The following is a 17,028-nucleotide window of genomic DNA, read 5'->3' as shown; positions in this document are numbered from 1 at the left end:
GTGCTTTGATTGTGCGTTTCTGTGTGGCAGAGGGTTGGACTGTGTTCTCTCCCCCCTCTATGATTCTAGGTTTCTATGATTCTATAATGATCTTGGTGTGGCGGAACTCTCCACAATACTGATGTCATGGACAGATCATTACCTGGTCAGGTATAGATTCACTGGGTCTCAGAACCTTTGCAGGGGTGGGGGACCAATTAGGATGGTCCGCCCCACCAGGCTGATGGATCCAGATGAATTTCTGAGGGCTCTAGGGGAGGTTCCTGTCACTTTGGCAGATGATTCTGTTGTAGCTCTGGCCAGTCTTAGAAATGAGGAAATGGCCAGGGCCGTGGACACAATTGCTCCTGAGCATCTCCTCTTACAGAGTGGAGCCAAACCAGCCCCCTGTTCTCCAGGAGTTGATGGTAATGAAGGAAGTGAGACAAAGAATTTTATCAACTATCTAAGTCAGAGTGGATCTGGAACGGGCCTGTTGGGTTCTAAAAGGGAAGGTGATGGGGACGGGAGGTGGCATAGAACACATCGTACTGCGCAGGGAGAACGCTGCCGCCACCACCATACATTCCCATCACATTCCGTATGCGTCCTAGAGGGATGATTTTCAGGAATGCTTGAGAAGCGTTCCTGAAAATTGCCCCCTGGGGAACGCATCCAGAACACGATGGGAATGTCCAGTGGCGGCGGCAGCATAATTCTCCCTATGCAGTAAGATGCATTCTATGCCACCTCCTGTCCCCATTACATTCCCTTTTAGAATGCAACAGGCCTGTTCCAGGGCCTATGAGATAAAATTCCAAGACTAGAGTGATGTTGGCAGAAGACTCAGAGTCTCTGACAATGTGGGCTGGAACCTCTTTGAAGGCCTACTCCATGGCAGTGTGGGCAGCAAAGAAATTATTTTCTTGCTACTAGTTTTGCCTCTGCAGGGAACCATCAAGCAGAGCTGTTCGGAGTGGTCAGGGGTCTTTTGCACACTAGCCTTCTAGTAGAGAATCCAGACCACTCAGCAGCCCCCTGCATAGAGTTTACATGGCACTTTGCAGATAAAATCATTCAGATCCACAATGCCAGTGGATGTAACATTGGAAACTGTCTGTCCAGTTTAACTGTCAGTTTGTGCAGGCAGATGATGTAAACAAGATCCTTGGAGAAGTGAAAGACACCACATGTGTCTTAGACCCTTGTCCATCTTGGCTTAGGGGTCTAGCTAAGTGGGTGAAGGAGGTAGCCAATGCCCCCCTATAACAAGGCAGAGTTTCAATGTGCCTCAAAGATTCAGTTGTAAGACCTTTGCTGAAAAAGCCATCGTTGAATACCAATATAATGAATAATTATTGGCCAGTGTCCAGCCTACTATTTTTGGGCAAGGTGTTGGAACATTTGATGGCTTCCCAACTCCAAGGGTTTCTGAAGTTATGTAGATCCATTTCAATCTGATTTCAGGACTGGTCTGGGACAGACCCTGGTGGATGACCTAATCAGGGAATTGGACAGGGTATGTGTGTCCCTGTTAGTTCTGCTGGACTTCTCAGTGGCTTTTGATACCATCAACCATGGTATCCTTCTCAGTCACCTCTCTGGGATGGGACTTGGAGGTATTGTTTTACAGTTACTCAGTTCCTTCCTGGAGGGGCAAACTCAGAAAGTGGTGCTAGGGGACTCCTGCTCAACCCTATGGCCATTGGCCTGTGGGTTCTGTTTTGTCCCCTACGCTATTCAACATATACATGAAACCACTGGGAGAGGTCATCCGGTGTTTTGTGGTGCAGTGCCATCAATATGCAGATAACAATCAACTCGACTACTCCTTTCCACCCCAATCCAACACCACTGTTCTGGCCCTAAACCAGTGTCTGTCATCAGTAATAGACTGGATGAGGGCAAACAAGTTGAAACTTAATCAAGACAAGACAGAAGTGTTCCTGATCAGTCAGAAGGCACTGTGTTAGATGGGGTTACACTCACCCTGAAGACTCGGGTTTGCAGTTTTGGGGTACTCCTGGACTTAGCTTTGAACCTGGAGGCTCAGGTCTCTACAATGACCAGGAGTGCTTTTGAACATTTAAAACATGTGCGCCCATTTCTTGAGACATCAGATATGGCCATGGTGATACATGCTTTGATTACATCCTGTTTGGACTACTGTAATTTGCTCTACTTGGCTCTTCCTTTGAAGAGTGTTCGAAAACTTCAGCTGATCCAAAGAGCTGCTGCCAGGCTGTTAACAGGGGCAGGTTATAGAGATCACATAATGATCTTCACTGGCTGCCGCTTTGTTTTCGAGCACAATTCAAAGTGCTGGTTGTGACCCATAAATCCCTATATGGCTCAGGTCCAGGCTATTTGGCAGACCTTATGTCCCTGTAAGAGCTGGCCTGGGCTCTAGAATCCTCAGGAGAGGCTCTTCTCTTTATTCTACCACCCTCTCAAGCATGGTTGATGAGGACACAAGAGAGGGCCTTTTCCATGACTACCTCTAGACTCTTGAACTCCCTCCCAAGGGAGACTAGAATGTCCCCCTTTTTGTTGTCTTTCAACTGGCAGGCTAAGACTTTCCTGTTTAGACAAGCATTTGAAACAGAAGATTTTTAAAGAATAGGCTGGGTGTTGTAATCTTTTACGTGTATTTTGAACACTTTTATCTTTTTAACTATATTTTATTCATTTATATGCAATCAGTTTTAATACTGTATTAATTTAATTCTGTTTTAATATAACACTTTCCTATGTTTTTAATTGTACTGTTTTAATCTTGTAAGCCACTCCAAGTCACAGGTTTGGGAAAGGAGCAGGATAATAATAATAATAATAATAATAATAATAATAGCAGCTGTGAAAATGCACTCCTGGTCACTGCTGAGACCTGAGCATCCAGACTCAGAGTTGAATGCAGGAGATCACCCAAACTGCAAGCCTGAGATTTCATGGGGAGAGTAATGCCATCCAGCACAGGCAAGGTCTCTATTCCCTGGTCTGCCTCACACCTGACCAGGAACACTTCTGTTTTGTCTGGATTAAGTTTAAATTTGTTTTTCTTCACCAGTTTATTAAAGTAAAACAAAAAATAATAGGAAATTAAAGAGCATTACAAAAACAGTGTTTTAATTAATAGTATCAGGCTACTTTTTAAACACTGTTAACAGCTTTTGGAATTGAAGAACATATAAACAAACAAACAAGCTTTATTTATATACCGCTTCATACTGCCTAAGCAGTGTCTAAGCGGTTTACAACTGTAAGCTAATTTTCCCCCAACAATCTGGGTACTAATTTTAGCGACCTCCTCAGAAGAATGCAAGCCTGAGTCGAGCTTAAGCCCTTTTGCTGGTCTTGAACTCGCAACCTTATGGTTTTGAGCGAGTGGCTACAGTACAGGTATTTAACCACTGCGCCACCAGGGCTTGATTTTAGTAAAAACTTATTTATTTATTTAGTGAATGTTTATCCTCCCTCCCTACCCCCCCCCCCCCCCCAGGATGGGATTCAAAAGGCTAAGAAGCACTGAAAGAACACTGGGATATATAACTATGAGCCAGAGAAGATGGATGCAAAAGAGGGCCCTGGGTCAGCTTTAGCCCCAAGCAGGTCAGGACCGTGCTGACTTCATGGCCCACTCCCAAAGTGGGCCATGGCCACAGAATCCAACCCACACCACCAGGAGCCAGATTATCCTGGCTCTTTTTTGCTGCAGTGCAGATTCGGACCATGTAGGAAGCGTGCATTGTTGGCCCATCTGTTCCAGGCCTATAAAACAAATTATTCAGTTTTATTCTTTCATATTTATTTACAAATGTCTGGTGGATAACAAATAAAAAATTAAACTAAAGTCATGATGACATGAATGGTCCCGCTATAGTCAAATATGTGATGATAAAAAGTATTTATTTTTATCTTTTAATACTATATATATATATATATATGGAATAAATTACTTTTAATAAATTAAATTTCTAAGCTCTGCTTGCCCACAACAGTTTTTGTAACATCTTGTCTGGTTAATAGATCAAGGATGTACATTTCTGTGACCACTGGGTTGTCATCATCAGGGAATTTATGTAATAGAGTTTTTAAAAATGTTTTCTTATGTGCAGTAAGGCTACATTTGCTTCTCCTGTAATATCCAGTGTTTGAAAAATGACATTTGGAGCACAGAAGTTGTTGGTTTCCCTCCACCAACATGTTCAATTTCTCAAAGATTCTGCAAAGTATAATGAAAAAAAATAATTTCCTCATGTTCTAGCTAGTCATATTTTTGAAATTTCCCAACAGAAAAATTTAACAGGTCCAAATAAGCCACAGTCTTCATAACAATTCCATTTCTTTTCTGTCTTTCTATAGATTAGTCATGATGTTGTACAGGGGGCACATGAATACAATAATATAGCAGAGTAATACCAATGAATAATATAAAATAATAAAGGCATAATGAGATAAATAGTACAACAATTTGCTAAGACAAGGAGGCTGAACATAGCACAATTAAACAGCAGCAGCCATGGTTTTAATCCCAGACAGAGATCCAGATCTTTAAAAGCTCATTAACTCTCCAATTAATATTTGCTCTAAGCTATTAAAAATTATCAAAGCCAATGAGTCAGCAAAGATTCTAATTGCTTAATTTATTGATTAAAGCACACAGCCAAATCCCTATGTTTCAGAATCTAAAATCTTCTCAGAGACAACAGGAGCATGTTTGTCCAGAAGCACGGTGTTGGAGGACTTTGTCCACTCCCACTCTTTTAAAAAACCTTTATTTCAGACAATTGAGGAGATGAGGAGAAAAGCAGACACACTAGCCATTTCTTTTTCCTTTCTGGTGCTTCTCTCTCACCCTGCAAAGCATCTGCTAAGACCTCATTCATCACAGTGATAGCTGCGAATGAATAGCTGTGTAATACCCCCAAGGTCTTGTCTGCTCCAGTGGTGTAACGCCTAACCTCTTCTCTGTTAAAGGGAAGGCTACATGTACTTTTGTCAACCTGTCAGCAGACACTTCTCTCCTGATACTATTTGTTCAACCCCTCCAGACAATGTCGACCTTCTGCAAATGTTTCACTTTGAAGAAAACCCCAGATAGGAGTTTTATGAGTGTTCATTTTTATACCATTCTACAACAGCCAAAAATGTGTGTTTTGGCCAGAGGGGAGTTTGCAAAATGGGACTTTTGCATACTTAAACCTTGAATTTTTATTGAATAATCAGACATCGCCACTCGTGTCTTCATAAATTCTCATGCATATGCTCTTAGAAGATTTAGGATAGGAAAGAATATTGCAGAATATTTGAAGACTATTTGAAGGAGGAGGAGGGGTGAATAAAAGAATGTGCTTCTTTAGTATACAGATACCCTCCTTTCTCAGTCCCAACCCTCAAACCCAGACACACCTTTTTCTTGCCCCTCTCTTGCATGGCCATGTAGTGGCTGGAAAGAGGGGGGCATAGTCAAATGAGGAGGATTTCTGCCAGTTTAGTCCATGTGCTACTATGACATAATCCTCAGAACCTCCAGAGGACCCATGGGAGGTCTTGAAGGGAACCTGTTCCAGTGTACATTGACAATTCTTGCTCAGTTGTACGCATCTATTTTCTCCCACATAGCCACTACATCAGTGGTTCTGAAATTTCCTAATTCCACAACCCTTTAATACAGTTCCTCATGTTGTGATGACCCCCAACCATAAAATTATTTTCAGTGCTACTTCATAACTGTAATTAAAAATAAAGCAATCCCTCCTGATTTGTGGGGGTTGGGGGGAGAATCTTCACAAATATGAAAATTCACGAACAGTAGGGAGGGGGACTAGTGCACGCACGTGTTTCCCTTCCAACGCCTCAAACAGGTCCAGCAAACTGTCAGAGGCACTGGAAGGGCAGGGGCAATGCACATTGGTTTCTGCCTCCCTCTTTCCCAAGACTTGAGAAGGACCCAGAGACCCCCCCCCCCCTCATGCCCTGGGAAGGAAGAAAAGTGGACTGGCTGGCCTCTTCTTCCTTCTTTCCCAAAGCAAGAGAGGGGTCTGGAGCCCCCCCCCCAATGCTTTGGGAGGGAGGGAAGGATGGAGGGCATGGCAGTAGCTTCAGGGAGCTGTATTATTTCTGGGTCCATAGCTGTGTGCTGTTTTCTCCATCCGCAGCTTTTCCGACACTCACAGTTCCAGTCCCCCCCCCCACTCTGTAGATGGGGGGAAATGGGAACTCAAGTCCATATTAGTCAATTGGCAGCAACAGTATGCCATTAAGTGTACTCTGCCATTGACTAATGTGGAGTAAAGTGATCCGAAGAAGCTTCAATCTACAGATGGCTAGCCCACTGATATGGTGGGCCCACTGTATCTCTCATAAGTCCTGTGCCCAGCACTTCATCCTTCCTTATCCCTATCACTTAGTTGTATCTTTAAGCCCCAGGACCCAAAAAGGAAATCACAGATTCAAAGGAGCTCATACCAAATGGAAGTCTTCTGAAAAACAAGTGCATCATGTACTCTAAGACCACGAGTAACAAAAGAGGCTTCTGATTAAATGTAAGTGAGAATTCTTTTCGCAGTATTTTTAATCAGAATTCACCAAAACTCATAAAGTCAGAATGCTGGAGCAAGTCAAATTTACAGATTTTCTCATTCCTACTTTTAAGAATAGTTCCGCTGCTGCTGTTGTTGAGATAGTTTGCAATAATCACCAATGTTCTACATATTCTACATCAGCTTAGTTGCATATATGTAACTAAGTTTTTCTGGCTTGTCTCCCACCAGCCCACTTAAGAGCAAGCAGCCGGATCAGGCCAAGGAGACCATACCAATATTGTTGTAGCTTTCCTCACTGGTGAAGGATGGTGCTAGTAATGTCATCTTCCTGATCTCCCAAACTGAAACTGAACAGACTTCTTTTGGCCAATCTAGCTGATGACTCTTGAGGAGGCTGGGGCAGCATTTACAATTACGTAGTCTTACTGAATACAGAGCAGTTCTGAATCTGTAACCCTAGGTTATGAAACTGTAACTGCAATACTGGATGGCAGCCAATCATCATCATCATCATCATCATCATCATCATCATCATCATCATCATCATCTCCATCATCTCCTCCTCCCCTTCTGTTATGACATTCTTTGGCATCTATGGAATTAGAGAAAATACAATGTTTATTTTCAAAAAGATATTAGGCATGGCAGGGGGTTGGACTCGATGGCCCTTATGGTCTCTTCCCACTCTATGATTCTATGATTCTAGGAAGGGTTGTAAGACAAACGAGTGAGTTCTGACTTAAACCCAGAGCTGAAGAACCAAAGAACTAAGGAATGGGATTTTAAAACAAACTAAAGAACCAAACAAGATGGTTCCACGCAGAGCATTGATGTGAAGGAGGGATTTGGCAACTGAGATGAGGAAATGCTGAGGAATGTGGAAGCTGAAGCTGGGTGCTGTTCTGGTGTGACGAACTATGGCCGGGAGGGTGCTGTTCTCCAGAGTTGCAATGAAGAGGAACTGACAGGACAAAGGATTGCTTTGAACAGAACGAGTTGCTTTGAACAGACTGTATCCTCCCGAAAGAAGAAGTTGAGTAATGGGCTGCAATATTGCAAGACTTCAGCAACCAAAAGCCAGAGAGAAGAAAATTATAAAGACCCTCGGCTTTCATCCTCATGTTGGTTGACATCTACCGTGGCAACGAAGTAACCCTCAGCATTCGAGGACAACTGATCAATGTTTGGCGGAAGGAAAGTGTGTGTGAGTATTGTATGCATGTGTGAGTGAATGAAAGAGCTCTTGATAATCAAAGTTTGTATTACTTTTGTGATTTAATAAATGTTACATGCATAGCATTTAAAACCACATTTGGTGTCTCACTGTCTGTGTCAGCGCTGCTCTGAATAAGTCCACAGAAAGAGAAATTTTCATTACACGCTGTTAGGTGAAACAGGTTGCCCTTACAAACTTGGGCATAACAGGGTAACATCAGAGCAGACAAGATAAAAATGAAATGAGATGGAGAGGATGGGATGGGAGGGTTGGATGTGTAGTTGGGATCAGCAATAAAAATTTGGCCTGAATCCTGCTGACACCTCAGCTATTGTAGACCTACTGAATGGTGACTTAACATGTAGGTAAAGCCTATTTATTCAATTGGTCTGTTTTAATTGGCATTATTAGAGTGCACAGAACATAATTGGAGATGATGAGTATGTTTGTTCACAATAGATTATAGACATGTGCTAGAGCTTGGAAAACTTACTTCATAGCCAAGCAGGAATAGAACTCTGGTCTCCAAAGTCATAGTCCAATGCTCAGACCACTCTGATCTCTATGGGACACCCTAGTTGTTGTCCAAAATATACTGTTCTAAGCTAGACTTTGCTCATTTGACCCAGTGATTAATGGCAGCAATCCCCTAAGTAACTAAACTCGTATTAGCAAGAGTTAAAAACACCACCCAAAACCTGCTGCTTTCTTCTTCTCCATTACGATTATTGTCAGTAAACTGAAGGGTGAAAGTCTACAGCAGGGAGAATTGTGATCTATTCACATAGGTTCCTCACAGGATTTTGCATCCTGGAAGACTGAGGTTCTTAATTGTACCAGACATTCGTATAGGCCAGTCATGGTGAACCTTTTAGAGATCAAGTGCTTAAACTCAAAGGTGTTCCTTCATCAATTGTCACCCAGTGCTCTCTCTCTGTGTGTGTGTGTGTGTGTGTGTGTGTGTGTGCATAACATCCAGGGGGATGGGACAGCAGGGGGTGGGAGTTCTACCTTCTGGGGATAAGACATCTGCCTTCTGGGGTGGGACTTCCAGGTGCGGGAGTTCCCCAGAGACAGTTCAAGGCCCAGAAGGGCAAGGGGAAGAGGAAAAACAGGCATGCTTCCCCCTGCCCTTCCAGGCCTTCAACTACCTCTCTGGAGACAGATGAAGAGCTGGCAAGAGGAGGAACACATGTGTGCCTGATCCTTCTCCTTCCTCTGCATCCTCATGAGCCTTCAGCTTCAGAGACAGCTGAAGGCTTGGGATGGTCAGGAAGAGGAGGAACAGGCACACATCTCTTCTTCCTCTTTCCTGCCCTCCATGTGCTCTCAAAAATGGTTTCACACAGGTGCCATAGGCTTGCCACCATGGGTATAAGCCTTCAAACATATGTCACCCTCGTTGTTTTTAACTGCCCTTGAGTCAACCTCAACTCATGGTGATTCTCTGGATGTGACATCTCCAAGACCCCTTGCTCTGTTCAGCTCCTGCAGGCTCAGGCCCATGGCCTCCCTGATCGAGTCCAACGATCTGGGGTGTGGTCTTCCTCTCTTTCTATTGTCTTCTACCTTTCATAGCATCACTGCCTTTTCTAGTGATTCATGCTTTCTCATAACATGGCCAAAGTATGTGTCTCAATTTAGTCATCCTGGCTTCCAAGGAGAGTTCAGGCTTTATCTGTTCTATGACCCATATGTTTGTCTTCTTGGCCATCCAAGGTATCCTCAGCACTCTTCTCCAGCACTATATCTCAAATGATTTTCTTTCTATTGGCTTTCTTCACTGTCTAGCTTTCACATCCATACATTGTGATGGCGAATACAATGGCTTGGATATTCCTCACTTTAATATTCAGAGTTAAATCTTTGTACTTTAAGAACTTGTCTAGTACTTTCATAGATGTCCTTCCCAATCCCAGTCTTTTTCTAATTTTATGACTGCAAGTGGGAATTCTTTGACTATTTTAATTTTCTTGTTATCTAGGATGGATTCTGATAGATCTTTCATGGCCATTATTTTTATTTTCTTAATGTTCAGCATTAAGCCTACTTTAGCACTTTCCTCCTTGACCATTGGCTAATAGTATTGTGTCATCTGCATATCATAGGTTGTTAATGTTCCTTCCTTCAGTCTTCAATGCTCCTTCTTCTGAATCTAAGCCTACTTTCCATAAAATATTTTCTGTATACAGGTTGAAAAAATAATGTAATAGTATGCAGCCTTGTCTGACCAATTGGAAACCAATCTGTTTCCCCCTTATTTTGTTCAAACAGCAGCCTCTTGTCCTGAGCACAGGTTATAAATCGGGACAGTGAAATGTAGTGGCATGTGTATGAGCAATGTGTAATAAATTGTGGTTCATATCCTGATGTCAGGATATTTATTAATTTAGTTTCAATCTATAGCATCTCTTGTAGCAGTGTGTGAGTGTGTATGTGTGTGCATGTGTGTATGTGCTGTTAATTCTTAATGTTGAGCAAGATTCTCTGAGTATCATCCATCATATATAGCTTCCAGTTATGCCAATGGGTACTACAGCACAATGCACGATGCATAGCATCCACATCTGTCAAATTGCTCCATTTCTAATAGAAACAAAGATGTGCTGCCAGAGGTGACTGCAGGGGAAATTTCTTATTTGAGTAAATGAATGTATTGTATTTATAATACATGGAAGCAACCTTACTTCTAGGCACAGAGTCTTTCTAATATACTGAGAGTAATCTGCCTTTTTTGACCTGCCTGCCACAAAAACTAAGTTTCAAATTTCTTGTGTCATTTTTCTCACATGGTGACATTCTTATACTCTCAGAGGACCTCCTGGCAGTATGGATTAGTGTACATTAGGATCTTTTTCATGAATAAGCAGTCTGGACAAACAGAAAACACACGTAGTCTAGAGAAATTCAGAGTGAGATCTTCTTCTAGACTGTGTAGACACTAGTCAAGCCAAATTCAGAGCAAGATCTGTATTCCACTCACATCAGGGAGATTTACTGATGCCCTTTATTTACTCACATTTGAATAAGTCACATCAAACACAAGGAAAGGTTTACTTCTGAGCAGAGGTTCATAGTGTTGTAATATAGAGCACTTCAGAATTCCATTGGTCAGAATTTTCAGAAATTTTCAGCTTAATTAATGTGAAGCAAATGTGCTGAAATGAGACTGAAGCTTTGCTGGCTAGAGAACTGCTTTTATACTTCCCTTATTGCCTGGAATGAAAAAAGTTGACCCAGCTTGGTGAAGTCCCACTTCTAGACAACTGTGTTTAATTCTGACTGCCCAGTTGTCCCATCTGCAGCAGCAAGACCACAAAAACCACATGGAGCCTGGGGAAGAATGGTGCTGTGTCTGCACTTCCTCTGCCTGCAACAGACTACAAACCAGCATACCAGGTAATTCTGGGACCACTTCATTGCATTATTTATTATGAAGACCTCATATTTTAATATGTTTTACTTGTGTGTAAAATATATTTGATATATTAAACAGGATAGAATAGATTCCTCTCTTTCAGCTTGCAACTAGATATATGAAAATATGTAATCTTATCTTAGGCAACTGAATAGGAGGAGGGTAATTTCTTCATCTCGATGCATCAAAAATAACACTATGTCACTGCTTGCCATTTTAGACCAATATTTGGCTAGAAAGGGGACTGGGGCTCAGCGAGGTTCTGAGGTGTAAGAGAGCAGGACATAGTGTGTTTCACACATGTTTGGAGTGTCTTCGAACATGCTTTGGGGTGAGGTATGTGTGTGTGAAACCACCCAAAAATTACACTCAAGAGAATAAAATATTGATAGGATGGTTGGGGGGGGGGGGCTTCAGGAACTGCAAAACTGAGGAATTTGTTGTTGTTTTGTTATTTTCTTATATCCCACCTTTCTCCCAATATAAACATCCAAGGTGGTGAACAACAAGTATAAAACAATACAATTTAAAAACAGTATAATAATATTAAAGTATATAAATATAAAATTTTTAAAAATCAGGTAAACAATTTCAAGAGTTAAAATATTTATAAATTAAAATATAACATGTTAAGATACAAACCATTAAAATTTATGTTGCACAGCATTAAAACCTAGTCCTGGCATTCTGTTTTGTTTTGTTGTGTGTTGTTTGTTTTAATATTTTTCTTCAACCAGACATGTCAAGGTGGCTTCCAATATTGGTTGCATTCCAACATCCCCTCAGCATAGTGTAAATGGAGATATGCTGTGCTATTACTTTGCAAGTTCAGTGCAGAACAGCAACATTGTACAAAACATATCAATGATGGGAGGGGGCAGTTGTGCAAAGTAGAATTGAAATATGCATGAGCAACTGCAATGTGGAATGCCCAAGTGTGACACACATCATAATGTTCAATATGCAGTGCACAAACACAATATGCAACATTGCTAGATGTCAGCTCTGCTTCTACGTCTGCTTCTGCCAGCTGAATATGTCTGTTACTCTAGGCAAATAATGTGCCCCACAAGTCCATGTCATTAAGAGAATGCCAGCAAATATGAGGGACAATAGCATCATATAGTGTCAAGGAGTTTTTGCACCTCCAGATACGTTGTGTCTCAGCTTCCACAACTGTTTATTATTGATTGTTCTGGATGGGGCTGCTGGGGGTTGAAGTCCAAAACATCTGGAGTGTCAAAGTTTCCACACCTGTTAACACAGGTTTTATAAGAAACATTGCAACATGGTAAGTGAACAGTTAATGGAGATAACTGTCTAAATGCTGTTGTCATTTAATACAGCTTTCAAAAATATACTGTCTCATGCAATGAGAATAATAGATTTAAAGTCTAATGCTGTATGTATTTTTCAGTGTAGCTTGACTATAATCTGTCAGTTATTTAATTTGAGATATTCCCAGGGTAGATGTCAAGTGCTATCTTCTTTGGGGTGATTTAGAGGTAAGTGAAGGATACTTCTCTCTTTTCTGTCAAAAATGGTGTAGAAATTGCAAGTATTACTAACAAAAGGGGCCAACAAAGATAAAATGTGTTCCTGGCTTTAGTAACATATTGGATGGGTCTTTAGCAGTACATCTTCATCTGCGGCTATGTCCTTCAGCTTTATTCCAAGTGATAAACAATCCACTATTGCAATCAGTGTTCTTTCCTGGGAGTACAAAAATCAAGATACACAAGTCAGAGGGTAGAACAGCAGACTATCAAGCAGAAAACAAAGTCATTTAATGAAATTTCCTCAGTGCCCTTCTTTGGAAGGTAGTAGAATGCTAGATTGATTTAACACTGTTTTGAGTATTTGCTGAATATATTTCCTTTTGTGGTCCCTGTTTTTTGCTTCTCTCAAGGCCAAACTCAAAGGATTGTTAATTATTAGGGATGGGAAAGTAGGAAAAGCATCAAGTCCTTTGCTCAGGAACCAGACTGAACAGGCCACACAGCTATTGGGCAGCAGCAGTAGTGGAGGATGATACTGGAGGAGGATGTCTCATAGATAATATCAATGGTACCACTACTAACACTTGTTACTACTGTGCAGAGGAAGGCCTAGTAAACCACCTTTTGACAATATTTTTACCATTGAAACCCTGTGATGAGACAATCTAACATGAAACAAGTGATAGTGCAGAATACAATCAATGAGCTACTAAGGTAAAGCAGAGGACAAGGACAAGTCATGCTGGGGCTAACAGCACAGCTGGACTAGGCTAAAAGAATGTTCAGATGTTGATGTGCTCAGAAATGAAAAGAAAGTCTGAAGCAGTACAACACATATAGGAACATGGGGTGTGAGAAACATATATCAGGGGAAGCTAAACAAAATAGTAAAAAAGTAAAAGAAGACCTGGAATGTATAAACACTTCAATACTTGGGGTGAGCAAGCTAACATACGGGTATGGGACATTTTAAGTTAGATGATTACACAGTGTTTTACTTAAGAAATGAAAATCTAAGAAGAAATAGGGTGGCATTAATAGTGAAGAGAGATATAGCAAAAGCAATCAAATAATATAATGCAAGATCTGACCAAACCATGTCAATACGACTTCAGTGAAAACCCACCAACACAACGATAATCCAAGTTTATGTTCCAGTCACAGAGGCAAAAGAACAAACTGAAAGATTCTATGCTTAGGTCAAGGAGGAAATTGATCAGACACCAAAACAGGACTTCCTTTTTATCTTAGGTGGTTGGAATACAAAAATAGGAAATGGAACAGAATCAAAGCTTGTAAGAAACATTGTCCTTGGAGCAAGAAATTATGCAAGAGACTGACTGACTGAATTTGGTCAGGCTAACAATTTGTTCATCACAAACACATTCTTCAAATAATCTGGGCCAAAGCTAACAAAATGAATTTCAACACAAAGAAATGTAATTTCTGTACTTAAAGTGGAAAAGTGAAATGCATAGATATAGGATGGGGGACACCTTTCTTAATGAGACTATGGAGTTTATCACATGGAGGTCCTTCCATGTGGTAAACATCACGCAAGCGCCACCTAAACGTCACACAAGCACCATGGGAGTGATCCCCCATGGTGCTATGGAAGTGGAATCGCGGCTCCCACTCCGTTCCCATCATGCACTCGTAACTGGGGGAGACTCCTGGAGCGCTTTTCTTATTAACGGGATAAATCTTCTTATTAATGGGATGCAGAGGGCTGACTGTACATTCAAGTCACAAATGGCAGCCCCAAGACAAACCTATCACAGGGTTCTCTTGGCAAAATTTGTTCAGATTTTGTATTCTAATGAGTTTGAGAGAGTGTGACCTGCCCAAGGTCACCCAATTGGTTTCCATACCTGAGCAGGGATTCAAACCAGAATCATATTTTAGCGCTCAAAACACTAGACCACACTAGCTCTCAGAAATGCCCTGTAAGCCATGCAAATAGTTGAAGCACTCAAGCCACAGTGCATATTTTCTTGCAACATGTATTGGGACACACAGAAATACTACTTTAATTGAGATTGACAAATCCAAATAAAAAATAAAAAAATAAAAATAAATCCCCCAAACCTATTCTAGAGTGTTCAGTATTTTGGCTCAATCTAAAAGTAGCTTCATGTGGTGTATCCTCTGATCACAGTGCTTCAAGTTCACAATCACCACTGAAATCTCCTTCTGTGTTTTAATGATCTTTCAAAAGGCCCATATTGTATAATTGCTGGGAGTTAGTGATATCCAGGAACCATTGGACTCATCACCAAAGGGTTGTTCCATAAGACCAGTTCCAGTGACTCTCTGCATTGAGTTAGTGTTGCAGATTCTGATCTTGAGTTGCATCTGGGAAGATAACTTCCAACTCTTCATGAGGCTTCCATTGCTGATGCAGTGCTTGTATACACTGAGCTAATCCTTCCCCTCAATTTTCTTTCCCAAGCAATACAAATAAGCACAGCTATATGTATAAAGGGGAGAAAAACATCACCACATATTTTATATCCTTTCCAATTTGAAGCAGAACTAGCACTGTTGAAAACAACAGTACATATGTTATGACTGTTTGCATTTTCCAAGAGCCTCTGGTTAAATTTTATGTAATTGGTTCCTGCTTAAGATAGACGTTTGCAAGGATCATTTATAAGACACTGAAAGAGATAAAGGGCTAGTGTAAGAAACAGAAAACAGATACGGCTAGTAGGAGAAACTATGTCTGCCATAGGGGAAGTATTAAGTGGGTCCCACATGGATTAAAATGCAGATCCCTACTGCCTTTTATCCATATAAATTATCCAGACAGAAGGATCAAGCTAAAAGACTACATTTGATGATGCTGATTGGAGCATACTGAACACAGAGATTGGTGCCAGAAGAAGAAATATGTTTTAGCATAAGATGAAAGGTTGATATGTTGCATTTAAGGTTCACATATGAATAAACAGTAGTGCACACACAGGCACATGAACACCCACTGTCACACACAGACCCTGTTCTTGAATTGAGAATAGGCTTTGAGCTCAACCACTAATATACCTCTGGAGCCATCTGTTTACAATTTGTAATGTTAAATAGAATTGAGAAGTGTTTAGTCAGAAAAACAAAAGAACATGAAGAAGGAAATGTTGTGCTGGATCAGAACAATGGTCCATCAGGTACAGCATTCTGAGGCCAGCCAGCTACATATATGAAAACTAGAAACATGATGGGGTAGGTGGGGATGGAAAGAATATTCATTATTATTTATTCTTACTTGAAATATAGATTTACCAAAATAATTCAAGAGCTTTGCTGAAAAGAATAAGGGCTGACAAAGATATTTTTTTAACAATTTTCTCCCAGTATTTCAATGTCCCAAATTGTTGTGGTTGAAATATTTGGGGGAGAAAAACATGTTGAAAACTATTTTCTGCAAAGAAAACACAGAGGCAAAACGTACCTCCCTGAAGGGGTGGCTTCCGAAGATGGATTGGGGCTGCGGCAACCTCATGCCGTGGCTCCAATCTGGCTTTTTGCAGCCTGAGAAAGGAGAGGCAGAGAGCCTTAGGTGAACAGGTGACTTGAAGGCATACATACATGCATACACAGAAACATAGTCTCATTTTAATACTGCCCTTAAGTGCTTAACTGCTACATTCATACAAAAATTTGGATCTGTTACATTTCTTCTACATCTTTAGTGTTCACGTAGAAAATAATTTTTTCCTTTTGTGCAATGCCTGCCAGGGAGAATAATGATAGTTTCTAACAGTTACAGTTTTTAAAGTTATGTAAAGTAAATTTAGGACTGGATAGTTTCCCACTGGAACCTGGAAGATTATAAATGTAAAACTGTTATCCATAGTAACCATGGAACAATATACAGCAGTCTAGGGATGGTAGGTGCTGTAGTTCAACATATCTAGAGGGCATAATGTTGGAGAAAATATATGGTAACAGTGTATTGTATTATGATAGAATGTAGGCTAATAACGAAGAAAATAAGACAGAAAACTAAATTTCCTGTTCTAGTTTCAGGGCTGGAGCAGATGGGCAGGAAAAAACAGCTTGATCCTGTTTTTTCTGAATGTGGATCGAAACTGCACTGTCTACTCAACCCGGTCTCAAGGTGGTCAAAACTCATGGGCTGTCCACACTACACAGTGTCTAGCTGCTCTGCATGGTTATATTTTTTTATGTCACCTCCCTACCACAAATGTGCACCATCACACAAACACACCTCTTGCAACCTCTAATTACCTCCCTCTTTCCACCCAGATGCCATTCCATTGGACACCCACACATATGACCAGCCGTACAGTTGCACATGCAATGTAACACCTGTACATTTCATTGGTGCATCAGTGTGCCCAGTGATACATT

General features: G+C 41.0%; 1 pseudogene; it reads left to right on the top strand.

Annotated features, from left to right (window-relative positions):
• The first annotated feature begins 202 nt into the window (after nucleotides 1-202).
• Nucleotides 203-17,028, top strand: part of LOC149315014 (cytochrome P450 2C8-like) — an 82,903-nt pseudogene continuing 66,077 nt past the window's right edge.

Source organism: Sceloporus occidentalis, unplaced genomic scaffold, assembly GCF_023333645.1.
Source record: "Sceloporus occidentalis isolate IW3139 unplaced genomic scaffold, rSceOcc1.0.p SCAF_4, whole genome shotgun sequence".
NCBI classification, from domain to species: domain Eukaryota; kingdom Metazoa; phylum Chordata; class Lepidosauria; order Squamata; family Phrynosomatidae; genus Sceloporus; species Sceloporus occidentalis.
The sequence above is the reverse complement of the archived record's forward strand: the minus strand, read 5'-3'. Positions and strand labels throughout refer to the sequence as shown.